General features: G+C 39.9%; 1 long non-coding RNA gene across 1 annotated transcript; it reads right to left on the bottom strand.

The window, feature by feature from the left end:
• Positions 1 to 11,010: 11,010 nt before the first annotated feature.
• Positions 11,011 to 11,956, bottom strand: LOC125786939 (uncharacterized). Its single transcript, XR_007428919.1, has 2 exons — positions 11,812 to 11,956; positions 11,011 to 11,622 (listed from the first exon to the last, which is right to left on the bottom strand). It is a non-coding gene; the product is annotated as an uncharacterized LOC125786939 (long non-coding RNA).
• Between the last annotated feature and the right edge of the window lie 760 nt (positions 11,957 to 12,716).

Below are 12,716 nucleotides of genomic sequence, written 5' to 3'. Positions count from 1 at the left end.
GGTATAGTTATTAACTATGTACAGGATGGGAGAATTTAACTATGTATTAAGCACAGGTGTGCTGGGTATATGGTTGAGTAACTGATAACTGGATACGTTTTTTTTTTTTTTTTTTTTTTTTTTTTTTTTTTTTTTTAATGGTTAATTAATTAATTAATTTCAATCAGTTATTAATAATTGATCTTAATCGATCAATAATTAATCTTAATTTATTTGAAGATGGTTGAATTAAATTGAAAATAATTAATTAACAAAAATTTAATTAACTTTACTTAATCAAATTGATTAAAATGACCAGTTAATTAATTTATGTTGTGATTAGTTACCCAATGGAGATAGCTATTTAGCTTGGTTCAATGTAACATAAAGAGTAATGTTTGAGAGAGCAGACCTGAAACTTAAATTTAACTATTTAATATTAACCGATTAAATGAATGCAGTTATTTGTTTACTTATTCACATACCATTTAACCCAACCACAATGCAAATTCCCTTTATTAACTTAACAAAAAGTTTGTTTGAAATTGGCACCCTCTGGCGACAGAAACTCTAAATGCACTCTACAGGATGATAGCAATTACACAAGTACAACACCAGGTGGCGACACAGCTATATGGCTAAGTGGCTCCCTCTGGTGGTCAAACAAATGAAATGCACCTTTCTGCACTGTATGCAGTTAACCAAATCAAACACCAGATGGCGATGTGGCAGTGTACCCCCCCTAGTGGTGAGGGGTAGTAAAACACCCTTTGAGTTTGAGTGTAAATAGTCAGGCTGTCCACCAGATGGTGGCAGAGGCCGACTGGTGGGAGTGGTCACGCCCACTGATGATGCCACGTTAAGGACCGCCCCTTGGGTCTGGGACCTGGTCAGCAGATTTGACTGACTCAGTCGACTGTGAATAGCAGAGGAGAAGGGCACGGCTGTCCGAAAGTTTAACACAGCAGCAACACACTTCACAAGATGAGCAAAGAGGATTTACATCCTGGCGTGGTTAGTTTAATCACGCACACAATAAACTTCCTGCCACTCAGGGTGGTGTTACGTAAAAGTTAGCTACTCTTTTACGCACGTGGAAGTGTCCAGTACTGCAGGATTTTACGGATTTCGCGCAAAAACCGGCAGTTTTAACTGGAGCGCGGAGTCGATGAGCCGGAGATCCGCGACTCAGGGCTGCGCGAAGGCCTTAGATCAACACTGGCAAAATATGTCTATTTTACCGGAAACAGTTCGAACTTTATGTAAGTACACACGTATATACACGTATATACACCCGGGTTTAAGGTTGCCCACACACGGCGGTGTGTCAACCAAGCTTATTTTACAAATAAGAGTAATGTTTTCAAGAGCGCTCGCATACCACACACACACTGTACACGTTATACAGACACACAGGGGACTGTGCGCGTGACACAGACAGGGGACTGGCCAGTCCTGAATTGTAAACAAAAACACGTGTAGAACATGTGCGTGTGTTTCTAACACGCTGGGTTTATGCAGTTAACTCCAGCTAGGCCAGCTAGCCAGCAGCTAACGCATTTAGCAATAAAAACAAAATACACTTTATTCTGCAACTTACAGCGCTATTTTCTGGAACTGGTTATAAAATGTGTATATTCTGGTCTCGCGGCGGAGAGCCAATAAGAATATAATCCTGCCCCACGTTGGCGAGCCAATTATGTAGCGGCTCAGTGGTTTAATACCTGGTGCTAATTGAGATGTTGAAATATTTTTTAATTGGGCGCCAGTTATTAAATTAATTTAATTAGATTAATTAATTAATTAATTAATTAATCAAATTAATTAATAACACAAGACATCTCAGGGTGTGGTTTCTACAGGTGACAGAAATTTTCATAACCAAGTTATCCAGAAAAACACACTGAAATGACAGGTTTTGTAAAATAAAAGTATTTATTAAATCACACAGATATGAGTAAATAATTCATTAAAAAGTCATAAATGTAGCCATTAGCTATCAAATCATAGTGTAGAATGATAAATGAGAAATAAAAGACAAACACGTTATAATGCTGATATGAAAGGAATAAAGATTAATATAACTATTAAGTGAGTATTTCTAAATAAGGGTCTAAGGCATTTTAAGTCTACGAAACCAGTTCTTATTTCCAACCAAGCCACTCAAAATGAGTCATCTATACTAAAGACGCTCTATTAAAGACCCGACCAAACCATGACCAACAGACACCATCTGCCGAAAGATTAAACCCAGCTCTGCCTTACTCTGAGTTGTTGAAGTGGGCCTTGGTGAGTCCGCCTGGGTTGGTCGTCTGATGCTTCACCCCGAAAAAGGATCACGTGAGCCGGTCTGCAGGGTGGCTTGACTTCCTGTGTCAGCACGGAGCCCCATGAGAACCCACAGGGAAATCCCTTCGCTCTCAGGTGGCTTGCTGGTGGCCTCCGGACCGCAGGTTTCTGGGTTGGATCTGGCGGATCTCCTTTTCAGCTGTACTTTAGCTAAACTTAGATGGAATAATGCTTGGCTTCGTAGATTGTAAAATAACCTTAAATATTTTAACTAGGATAGCTAATATTAATATACTTGAAGATTAAATGCACTAGTCTAAGAAAACTAACTTAAGATGACTAAACTAACAGTCTATCCTTTATCCATCTCTGGGCTCCCTAACCTCTCTCCTCCAACTGCTCTGACCTGAACTCCCAACTCTCAACTGGTAACTCCAAACTGGCAACTGAACTGAAACTGTGTCTGCTCAGTTTACTATTAGTCTCTGTGGCCTGTTTGGCCCCTGAGCTATGATTGGCCCTGTGGCCCAAATGTCTGTGTTTTGATTGGTCTAGGAGCAATTTCAAACTTTGGTGGGGATTCACAAAGGGCCATAAACCCCCCCCTCCTCACATGGTCAACATGCTTCAGCATTTTTCTAATAGATCAAACCAAAAGAAAACTCAATTAAACAGTGGATCAAAATACCTTTTTCAGCATATCAGTTTGTGAGGATAAATTCAGGAAACAAACAATCTTACAATTGAATCACAATAAATGTAATATATATATATATTTTGCCCACAAACAGTTTTGTAATACTCAAGATAATCTTAGGAATACGATGATGGATGGTACTCTGTCAGAAAGAGATCAAGAGTCATGTTATTATTTAAACCCAATTAAATCACTTAAAAGATAATACATGGTTAAACCACTGATAACCAAATAAAGCTAAATTATCAAATGCTAGTTAAACCTTGTTGATTCAGACTTGAATGTGTAGGAGAATTTAATCAGGACACATCCAAACACATATACCATATACCAGACACATATACCATTATCTAGTAAACATTCTATAAAACACCTTTTTTATATAGTCAATATATATGTATTTTAAGCAAAATCTTCTCAGTGAGAAATTCCTCTCCCTTTGCTGAATGCTTAGATAAGCGGTTGGCATCGGAATTTACGATGGTGGGGGAAGGAGCTCTTCCTGCACCCCACAGAATTTGAGCCTGCAATGTTGAAAATGGAATCCCAAGCTTAGACCATTTCTGTCAACTTATTTCTTAGTGCTTTGCAGAAATAACTAGGCACAAACCCCTAAATTGGTACAACATTTGGTGAATTAACAATTTCCAAGGCATTAATTAAGTTTTGACACTCTCTTAAGTCCGCAGTCCCGTCCTAGTGATGCAAATGTTGCAAATGTGTTGCAAATGTTCCAAATGTTTACATTAACTCCGAGGTTTATGACTTGGAGGAATGTAAACAGAATTTTACCCTAAACTCGCATTTAGGGCTCTCGGGCGAGGCTGAGTGAAGAAATAGTCAGTAAATGTCATTTTGAAATTTAAGGTTGTTTGAAAAAAGATTACTCCAAGGTTTTTTAGAGTGTTCTGGGTTCGAAGTTTCCTTATAGGCCGTAAAGTGGGGGTAGTGTGTGTTTGTGTCCAAGCAATGAAGAAATCCTCTGGTTAATCCACTACAGGGGATTCTCTATAGAACATCCCAGTGTGTGTGTGTGTTTGTAAAGTGTGTGTATCCTCCAGCAAGATGGTGCTTCATTAAGGTACGTGAGTGTCTCCTTACTGACAGCGTGTCAGCTGAAGAACGTCACCTGTAAAGCCAAACCTAATCAAAGAGCTGCGTTTGATGGAGAGCAGCCTTAGATCTCACACACCTTCAAAACAAGCAGGAGATTTTCCTGATCACACCTACACACACACACCTACACACACACTCTTAACTCAAACATACATGCAGATAAATCAGACGCAGTGTGTGAGTGTGATGTGGCCTCGTCAGTACAGCGGTCCTTCCGAGTTCCTTTAGAAGATCCTCCAGAACATCCTGATCTTATTACAGCGCAGACCTCCCAACCACCCCCTCATGATTCAGATCAGTGAATCAGATCAGTGAATCAGATCAGATGTGATTCATTAAGAAACGATTCCTCCTATTTTTCTCCCTTTACAGCCCATAATATCATTGAACTACTCAAGGAATCAGATGGATAGAGTTTTTTATAAAAAGGACAAGAACACCATACTAAGCTGAACCTAAGATGACCTCAGATCAAGCACTACAAAAGAGGGCTCCGACTCCTGATCTGTTTCGAATCCCGGTCATGCAGCTTGCCATCATCTCCCGGAGCCCTGAGAGTGCACAAACAATCGGCCTTACTCTCTCTCTCTCTGGGTGGGTACAGTACAGTAGATGGCACTCTTTCCCCTAATCATTACAAAGGGTGACGTGGATCAGCACAAGGCTGCATCTGTGAGCTGATGCATCAGAACCGAGTCGCTGCGCTTTCCTCCGAGCGTTAGCGCTGCGATGCTACTCGGTAATGCTGCATCAGACGCAGTTCAAAAAGAGGCGGAGTCTGAATTCACATGTATCGGAGGAGGCATGTGCTAGTCTTCACCCTCCTGGTGTTGGGGGAATTCTAATGAGTGGGTAAGGTAATTGGCCTTGCTAATTGGGAAGAAAATGGGATAAAAAATAAAATAAAAAAAAGAGCTACATAAAAGCACATGTTGCACACATGTTGTATGACTGTGGATGAAGAGATTGCAGGTACAGAAAACAGACGCTACCAGCGCCAGACACTAAAAACCCGAGGAAAACAGCAAAACCGGCCCCTTAATCGCCCCCTTAATCACGTATAAAATGGCTTTTTAAAAGGTAAATAGGAGCGTTTTACAAGCACGTGCCCAACCATGTGGATATACGCCATACGGTTACCTCATTTTTATTCCTGACCTTCTCAGGGAGCAGCAGCCTGTCACTCACACAGACATAGAGACAGCACTGTATATCTACTTCTTGTGTCAAAAATTACAACATTGCAACATGACGTGTTTGATTTAATTGCCTTAAGTGACATTACACGGCCTGCGTTGTGACTATTGCGCATTACATTACATTACATTACATTTGGCAGGCACTTTTGTCCAAAGCGACTTACAATAGCGAAGAACAAAAGTAATAGAAGTTAAAAACATCTAGAGAAGAGTGAAGGAGGGGAAGAAGGAAATGAGGTTAGAAGTAGTTAGTGTGTTAGAGGTGTTAGGAGAGTAGGTGCTCTTTGAAGAGCTCTGTCTTCAGGAGTTTATTAAAGATAGTGAGAGATTCTCCTTATCTGGTAGTGGAAGGTAGTTAGTTAGAGGTGTTAGGAGAGTAAGTGCTCTTTGAAGAGCTCTGTCTTCAGGAGTTTCTTAAAGATAGCGAGAGATTCTCCTGATCTGGTAGTAGAAGGTAGTTTGTTCCACCATTGGGGAACTCTGTATGAGAATAGTCTGGATTGCTTTGTGTGAGGCGACGTTCATTGGAGGAGCGCAGCGGCCGGGAGGTAGCGTAAGCCTTCAGGAGCGAGTGCAGGTAGGAAGGAGCCTGTTCTGTCATCACCTTGTAGGCAATTGTAAGAGCTTTGAATTTGATGCGAGCATCAACTGGTAGCCAATGGAGCTCAATGAGCAGTGGGGTGATATGTGCCCTATTTGGCTGGTTGAAGACAATGCTTAAACGATATATCGTGCAGCTCTAGCTCCAGGGATGTTCATACATTTCAACAAGACAATGCTAAACCACATGCTGCAAAGCAATGCTGTGGAGGAAAGACCATCCTGGCCTGATTCTAGTATGGGTACAATAAATGTGAAATCTCCCTCAGAATCAGACTCAGCACTGAAACTGTTCACGCTAACTTTTCTGCTAATGCTAAAGCAGCAGAACCCACCGCACTCCTCCAGTCTGATCAGAGCGAGCAGAACGAGGAGAAGTATTTAATTAAGATCTTCTCTCTGATTCCTCCGCAGCGCTTTGTTCCGCCGCAGAACCGAGAACCCGGCGCTCACTTCCGCTCCGGAGCGCTTCGCCGTTTAGCGAGCAATTAATTTAGCCGAGCAGACGGAGAGAAAATCATCAATTATTACTGAACTCCGACTCAATACTACCACAGCCTACGCACGGGCCCGTACAACTACACCCCCCAGAAACAGAGAGAGAGAGAGAGAGAGAGAGAGAGAGAGAGAGAAAAAGAGAGAGAAAGATAGAGAGAAAGAAAGAGAAAGTCCAGCAAAAACAGTAGCAAAGCTACGACCTTTAGGGCTAACAAGAGTAAGCCTACAAAACACACACACACACACACACACACACACACACCTGCAAGTACACCAGCCACAATATCTGTTTTTCATTTGCTTTGGCTGTGTTCCAATTCACACCCACACACAGATACTAGCACACCTCCAAAGGTCAGCGCAAATCTAATAAATGTGTATATATATATATATATATATATATATATATATATATATATATATATATATATATATATATATATACACGTGTATATATATATATGTATATATATGTATATATGTATATATATATATATATATATATATATATATATATATATATATGTATATATATATATATATATATATATATATATATATATATATATATATATATATATATATATATATATATATATTCCAGAGGAATATATAATGTAAAACCTCTGTAATATAATCAAGAGGAAGATGGATGATCACAAGCCATTAAACCAAACTGAACTACTTGAATTTTTGCACCAGGAGTAAAGCAGCATAAAGTTATCCAAAAGCAGTGTGTAAGACTGGTGGAGGAGAACATGAAGATACATGAAAACTGTGATTAAAAACCAGTGATTTCCACCAAATATTAATTTCTGAACTCGCGTTATGATTATGAACTTTTTTTCTTTGCATTATTTGAGGTCTGAAATCTCTGCATCTTTTTTGTTTTTTCAGCCATTTCTCATTTTTTGCAAATAAATTACACTTACGGTAAAAATTAGTATCTTTAATAATCAGAGCTAAACCAACAAACTTGATCTGAGTACAAGCAACAGTACAAACCATAAACAAATGTGACCAAAACATTAGAGCAAAATCCCAGTCCAAAAGGGATAAAGAACCAACGAGACAAAACATCCAAGAGAACTAACCAAAAGAGGAAGACAAAATCAGAGGCAAAGGCCAAAAAATAGGTCATACACAGAAACAGGTAAATCAACAAATAACACTCGGTATGCAGCTGAAAAACTGAACAAACAGATTGGTATTTATACAAGGAAAAATGCCAGAAATTACTCAGAACACAGGTGAGGCTGATCTAACAATCAGGTGCTGATTGGCTGGCTGAGACAAGATTGAGAGGTGCATTCTGGATGTTGGAGTTTGTGAAAGTGGGCAAGTGTGTAGACTCATTGGAAGGTGTGAAAAAATGACACTTTTTATTTGGAATTTGGGAGAAATGTTGTCTGTAGTTCATAGAAAAAAACAACAATGTTCATTTACTCAAACATAAACCTATAAATAGCAATAGTTTCCAGTTGCATGCAATAACCTATAGTACCAAAAGTTTGGGTTCACCTGCTCATTTATTGTGTCTTCTTTCAAAATCAAAGGTATTAAAGAGTTTATCCTTGCTTTTGTTGGAGTAACTGTCTCTACTGACAAGCCAATACTTTGTGAATTATTTAGGTGCTGTTATCTGAGAAGCTGTTAACTTGCGTTTGTTTCTGAGGCTGGTAACTCTGATGAACTTATCCTGTACAAGAGAGGAAACTCTTGCTCTTCCTTTCATAGGAAGGTCCTGATGAGTGCCAGTTCTATCATCATAATAACATGGTTTGAGCTTTGATGGTCTTATTGCAGTGAATGCACTTGAAAAATACTACGCTCTTGAGTAGCTATTGCCATAATCTGGATTAGAACATCACTCTATAAATATTCACTATTCACTGTATACCTGTAACTCTACCTCTTCACTACTTTACTTTAACTGATGCTCTCAAACACTTTATTAAGAGACAAGAAATTCAAGTAATTAACTCTTGATGAGTTCAGCAGCACAGCTGTTAACTGAAAGCCTGAATTCCAGAAGACTCTACCAAACCTACAATGGGGTGTTAGTGTATGTTGTACTGATGGTACAGTGAGTGGATCAGATACAGCAGTGCTGCTGGAGTTCTTAAACACTTTAGTGTTAGTGCTGAATAAATGTATCGGACCAAGGTTACGATGGCGATGGGAAGAAATGACCTAAAGCTCCTCAGATCAATCCAGTCAGAGTGCTAACATCAGTGTAAATGTGCTCAGTGTGTGTGTGTGTGTGTGTGTGAAAAACTGAGCCTGAGGCCTTGTTTATTTATAGAGTCACATGTCATGTTTAGTTTAGATGTGTGTGTCGTGTGTTGTTCACGTCCACGCTTTGACAGAAATGTGTAAAGCACCTTTACAGCTCAGAACACACACACAGACACAGACACAGACACACACACACACACACACACACACACAGACACAGACACAGACACAGACACAGACACAGACACAAAAACACACACACACACACACACAGACAGACACACACACAGACAGACACACACACAGACAGACACACACACAGACAGACACACACAGACACACACACAGACACACACACAGACACACACACAGACACACACACAGACACACACACAGACACACAGACACACGTACATATAAAAGAGAGAAAGAGATGAAAGAGACTGACAGTAGGTGAGACTATCAGAGACAAAGAGAAAGACCAGCTTTCCTCACCAGCCTGTCCAGTCGTCCAGCGTCCCTCTTGCTGATGCTGCCTCCCCAACACACAACAGTGTAAAAGAGGACGCTGGCTACCACAGACTGGTAGAACATCAGGAGGAGTTTCTGGCAGATGTTGAAAGATCTGAGCCTTCTGAGGAAGTACAGTCTGCTCTGAGCCTTCCTGTAGAGGGAGTCAGTGTTCACTGACCAGTCCAGCCTGTCGTCCAGGTGCACACCAAGGTATCTGTAGGACTTGACCACCTCCACATCCACCCCCTCGGTGGAGATTGGCCGCTGAGCAGAGGGCCTGGACCTCCTGAAGTCTATGCACATCTCCTTGGTTTTGGAGATGTTCAGCTGCAGATGGTTCGTTTTGCACCACACCACAAAATCCTCAACCAGGGTTCTGTACTCTCATTCATCACCATTACGCACACACCCCACGATTGCAGTGTCGTCAGGGAACTTCTGCATGTGGCATGACTCCGAGTGGTATTTGAAGTCTGATGTGTACAGTGTGAACAGGACTGGAGAGAGAACAGTCCCCTGTGGTGCTCCTGTGCTGCTGATCACTGTATCAGAGGAGCAGTCAATAGACAATAAGAGACAATAGACAATAAATGAAAGTAAAAGATGGACAAACAGTCAGAGACAGAGAGACTAGTAAGAGGCAGTATGTGAAACAGAAAGAGCCTAGAAAATAGAGGGAGAAGATGAAAGAGAGATTAGTACAGACAATTAGAGAGATAGAGAGAGGGAAGGATGCAAGAGAGAATATACAGTAAGCAAGAGATAGAGAGACTAATACAGAAAGAGAGACCGTCAGAGAGTGAATGAGACTGATACTAAAAAAGAGAGAGAGAGAGACAAATAGAGTGAAAGAGAGAGACTGATACTAAAAGAAAGAGAGAGACAGAGACTAATAGAGAGAGTGAGTGAGAGACTGATAGTAAAAGAAAGAGAGAAACAGAGACTAGTAGAGAGAGTGAGTGAGAGACTGATACTAAAAGAGAGAGACAGAGAGAGAGACAAAGAGAATGAGAGACAGTCTAAGAGAGCGAGAGAGAGACTAACAGACTAAAAGAGAGAAAGAAAGGGAGAGACAGAGGGAGAGAAATAGAGAGTCTAAAAGAGAGTGAATGAGAGAGACTGATATTAAAAGAAAAAGAGAGAGAGAGGGACTAATAGAGAAAATGAGAGACAGTCTAATAGAGAGAGAGAGAGAGACTAACAGAGAGACTCTAAAAGAGAGGAAGAAAGAGAGACAGTCTAATAGAGACAGTGAATGAGAGAGAGAGTGATACAGAGAGTAAGAGAGCGAGAGAGGGGAGAGAGAGGGACAGAGAGAGAAATTTAGAGTCTAAAAGAGAGTGAATGAGACAGACTGATATTAAAAGAAAGAGAGAGAGGGACTAAGAGAGAGAGAGAGAGAGAGAGACTAATAGAGATATTATACAGTAAGCAAGAGATAGAGAGAGTAATACAGAAAGAGAGGCTGAGAGAGACTAATAGAGAGAGTTAAACTTAAAGAAAAAAAGACTACTAGAGAGAGAGAGATACTAAAAGAAAGAGAGACAACTAGAGAGAGACTGATACTAAAAGAAAGAGAGAGACAGACACTAATAGAGAGAATGAGAGAGAGAGACTAGCAGAGAGACTCTAATGTAACACCCTGCCTAACCACTTATGTATTAAAGGCAGGGCCCTGGGTCCCAATGATTATTGGTACAGACTAATGCATTTCAAATTTTGTATAAACAAAATAAGTAGACTTAGTATACTCTATTTTTTAGAAATCTCTCCGTTTCACACACTCAGCCTATTTTAATAGAGATTATTCAAAAAAGGAAAATAAAGAAATATAAATAAATAAATAACCAGTACTTACTGAAATGAGCACTCTATTAACCAAAAAAAATGAGTTTTAATGCTTAGCTACCTTTCTTTTACTCAGATTATTGTATGAATTTTGGCAGATCAGGTATCACAGTTTTAAATTATAAATGAAATAAATGAGGTTTTAGACATATGTGTTGCAGCTTATCCAGTATACTAATTAACAATAATTTAACCCAAAATATTATCCAAAAAAATGTAAATAACAGCTCTGAACAAATAAACAAAGAAATACCTAACTTGTGGGCCCACACACGCACACTCACACACACTCAGAAAAGTAATAGAAAAATAAAAGAAACAAAAAGTTGCAGGCCTGAGTCGTGGCTTGGGTACGGTGAGGCTCGAAACTTTAATAGCCGCTTCACTCACTTAAAGTAAGCAAAATAACATATTTGTTTGTGCACACTCAGTACTCACGACCTCTCTAGAGAATGTTCTGGGTGTCTGGTGAAAGCAGGACGACGTAGAATCAGTGAAGTTGTAGTTTAGGCAGTCTAGTAGAAGTTTAGGGTGAGAGCGATGCTCATGGAATGGTGGAACAGCCAAGAAGTCATGAAACAGCTCCCTCGTCAGCTCTCAAGCTCTATGTAGCTCACTGGGCTCGTCAGAAACACTGTCCGTGTCCTGTATTCACATAATTAAGCTTAGCTAGGCAGGGTTTAACCATATTTCAAGCACAAAAGCAGCTACAGATCATATTCAGTGTTACTGAGTTAGCAAACACACACCATTTTGACTAGCTTACAAACAATAGAGTGTAAAGAGTTACTAATCGGACAAATCTTATATAAATGTGAACAAATCCCAATTTACCTCATCAAAGATGTCACAGAAAGTCACACAAGTGGTTTAAACTGGCCGTTAGCCACATTTTGGACTTATATTGAGCACAAACAGCTCCTGTGCTGCATGGCTGACTCTGCTTAGTTCTCTCTCCTTCTCTCTCTCTCTCCTGCTGCTCACAACACAGCTGCTAGCTCCACCCACTTCTCAAGAATTCTGACTGACAGGAAAAATAACCACTTATCTTGCTCCAAATATATATATATATAGTTTAACAGAAGTTTTTTTTTTTTTTTTTTTACAAGAGTAAACACAATTATTTATTAACTACCGTGAGTGAGCACAAAAACTTTTATACAAATAAAAATGAACTTGTTTTTAGAATTATCTTAATTTATATAACTTGAAAATTAAACAGGGCTACACTAAAAAAAAAAAAAAAAAAAGAGAGATAGTGTAATAGAGATAGTGAGTGAGAGACTAATACTAAAAGAAACAGAAACTAATAGAGAGACTGATACTAAAAGAAAGAAAGAGAGAGAGAGAGGGAGGGAGGGAGAGAGAGAGAGAGAGGTGTATGTAAATGTAGTGAGTGTGTGTGTGTGTGTGTGTGTGAGTGCTGTATTAGCCGTGTGTTTGAAGTGATTTTGAATTGGGGTGTTAGCGCGTAGCGTCTGAGCTAAATGAACGCTTTTGTATGGGAGCCTCGGGAGGAGCTCGGCCTGTCCAAACTAATCACACCCCTGCCACACACACACACACACACACACACACACACAAAAGCATGTTGTGTAACTCTAATACTCTCCCAGTCGAGTGGGAATAACTTCATCAGCTCAGAAGTGCGGTGAGCGGCCCTGAGCGCTAATAACGCATGAAAAATAATAAAAATAATTATTATTATTATTACCACACAAACCTGAAACACCCCTCTG

Source organism: Astyanax mexicanus, chromosome 22 (genome assembly GCF_023375975.1).
Source record: "Astyanax mexicanus isolate ESR-SI-001 chromosome 22, AstMex3_surface, whole genome shotgun sequence".
In the NCBI taxonomy this organism is placed as follows: domain Eukaryota; kingdom Metazoa; phylum Chordata; class Actinopteri; order Characiformes; family Acestrorhamphidae; genus Astyanax; species Astyanax mexicanus.
Note: the sequence above shows the minus strand (reverse complement) of the source record. Positions and strands in the feature narration are given on the sequence as shown.